This window comes from Vicugna pacos, unplaced genomic scaffold (genome assembly GCF_048564905.1).
Source record: "Vicugna pacos unplaced genomic scaffold, VicPac4 scaffold_191, whole genome shotgun sequence".
NCBI lineage: Eukaryota > Metazoa > Chordata > Mammalia > Artiodactyla > Camelidae > Vicugna > Vicugna pacos.
In genome coordinates, this window is record NW_027328870.1 from 276565 (window position 1) to 279726 (window position 3162).

A 3162-nucleotide genomic window follows, 5' to 3' on the forward strand; every position below is an offset into this window, starting at 1 on the left:
GATTATAGAAACACAAAATGGAATGAAAGAGGCAAAATCATCACCAGTACTGAAGTCATAAAAATCTACACAGAGAGTCCTAAGGGCTCCACACTTACTATTATGAACAAAAAATAATTTCATCAAGGGAACAGAGTACAGGATTAATGTAAAGACGTCTCTTGCATTTGTCCACAGTAATCATGAGATACCATAAAATGGACGTTGAAAGCAATAATATTTAAAACCCCATTCCTCCGAATATCTTGGAATAAATGTAACCACATTTGTGAAAAATCTACACACTGAAAATTATAAAAAAATTGACAAAGAAATTAAAAATGATTCTAAGAAATGGAAAGATGTCTTGTGCTCTTGGATTGAAAGAGTTCATATTGTTAACATGACAGTACTACACAAAGGAACCTAAGGATATAGTGCAATTACTGTTACGAAGCTGTAGTATTTTCCACAGAACGAGAAAATAAATGACTCTAAGTTTACATGAAACCATTAAAAATTGCCAAAATGATCTTGAGAAAAAAGAACAAATCTTTAGGTATAACCCTCCTGGATATACCTTACTATACTAAAAACCTACAGTAATAAAAACAGTATGGCATTGTCACAGAGATATAATCAATAAAAAGAGATAGAGAGCCTAGAAAAAATTCCACACTCCTATGAGCAATGAATCAATGATTAAAGAGGCAAGAGTTCACAATGGAGAAAAGACAGTCACTTCAATGGATGGTGTTGGGAAATCTGGACATCTACATGTAAAACAGTGAAATGAAAGCTTTCCCTGAGATCCTATACAAAAATAAATTCCAAGTGTATTAAGGACCTACATGTAAGACCTGATACTATAAAAGTGCTAGAAGGGAGTATAGGTGATACACTATTAGATATACATCATAGGAATATTTTCTTATATCAGTCTCCTAAGGTAAAAGAAATAATAGCAAAAGTAAGCAAGTGTTACCTAAACAAACTTGAAAATTTCTGCACAGCTCAGGACACTATCAAGGAAATGAAAACATTGCCTATGTAATTGGAGAACATATTTGCAAACAATGCAAGTGACCAGGGGTTAATAAATGTAGGTTAATAGATATAACATGGATTTAGGTTACACAGCTCAAGATGAAAAACAAAAACCCAATCAAAAACAAAAGAAGAGTACCTGAGTTAATATTTTTCCAAAGAAAACATTCAGATGAGTAAAAGGAAAGTGATAAAATTTCTCAATATTACTAATTATTACATAATTGCATATCAAAACAACAATGAGGTATCACTTCACACTGGTCAAACAGCTATTATCAAAGTCTACAAATAGTAAGTGTTGGAGACGATGTGGAGGTAAGAAATCTCTTGTATACTCTTGGTAGGAATGTAAATTTGTACAACTTCTAAGGAAAAAATTATTCAAATTTGTTTAAAAACTAAAAAGTTAACTACCATATGACCCAGTAATAACTCTCCTAGGAAAAATCTGGGGAAAACCCCCTAAACTGAGAAGAACCGATGTTCACAACTGCACTGTTTATAATATGAAAGATATGGAAGCAATCCAAGAGTCCACAGTAGACTATGGACTTAAGAAGATATGATGTTTCTATACATATGCGATGGAATAATTCCCAGCCATGAAAAAGTATAACACATTGCTATTTCAGCATCATGAAAGGACCTAGTAAATATTGTGCTTAGTGAATTAACTTAGACAAAGACAAAAGTATATAATTTAATTTATCTGTGGAATCTAAAGAATATCAAATATCTGTGTACATCTATCTATAGCTATTTATTGATATATGACAGATAAATAGATAGAAGTATAGATACATAGATACATGATAAATAGATATATAGATAATGATAGATAGATAGATAGATAGATAGATAGATAGATAGATAGATAGGTAGATAATAGATAGATAGAGAGAGATAGAGAGATAGATAGAGACATGATGGAGAGGAAAAGAGATTAGATAGACAAGACTTAAGCAGACTCAAAGATATGGGAAAAATTTATATTTACCAAAGTGGAAGGGAAAGAGAATTTAATGGTACAACATTGACAGATACAAAGTAGTATATATTAAGTAGAGAAGCAACAAGGATAATCTGTATAGATTAGGGAATTAAACACAATAGCTTAAAATAATTTTATGTTACAATTATTGTAATTATTCGTAATGCAATATAATCTACAAAGTGGTTGGAATCACTATGCTGTACATCTGAAACTATGCAATATTATACATCTACTGTACTTCAATTAAAAATAAAACATATTATGTATAATTTAGTCCTTTCTCCGTTGATAGAATCTTCCTTAAATATTGTTTTGTTTTACTCTTTACTTTTTATAATTTCTGTTTCAAATTATTTCTTTTAAACTTCTGAACATGATACTAGTTTGAAGCATCTATATCTATTGCCCTTGATTTCTTATTTTTCTCTCTTTAATCCATATAGTATAGTAGCATTTAATAACATAACCAAAAAAAAAGTTGCAACTTTCTCATGGACTCTTCTTAGAATTTTGTTCAATGTTTTGCATATTTCTGCCATTTTATATTTCTTAGAAGACTTCTTTTCTACACCTCTTATAAGATGTCTCGGTTTTGATTTTTCATCTAATTCAGGTTTTGTTTGTCTGTTAAAGTCTTTACTTTCACTTTATATCTGAGTGATAACTGTATAAGTATTATTGGGTGAGTGATTTCTTATTTCAGTAGTTTGAAAATACAATTTTATTTACCCTTGGCATATGTTTTCTGCTCAGAATTCTGCCGATAGACTAATGGTGGTTCCTTTGTAGATTATCATAACATTTTTGGCTGCCTTTAAAATTTTACTCTTTCATTGACTTGCCAATTTGCATATAACGTATCCTGAAGGAGGTCCCTTTGTCTTAAATTTATTGGTTTTTTTTGGCTCACAGACTTGTATGTCAGTTCCTTACACAGGTTAAGGAAGTTATCGACTATTACTTCTTTAAATAAACCATCAGCTGCCTTCTGTCTTCCCTCTCCAGGGTTACACTCTAATGTGCACTTCCTGAGGAAGTCTGATGTCTACTGTAGAATTTCCTCACTTTTTAATATCTTGAATTTCTGCCCTCTCCTATCATTTCTAGTTTTGTATTGGTGAGTTTGCTAATCTCTCTTC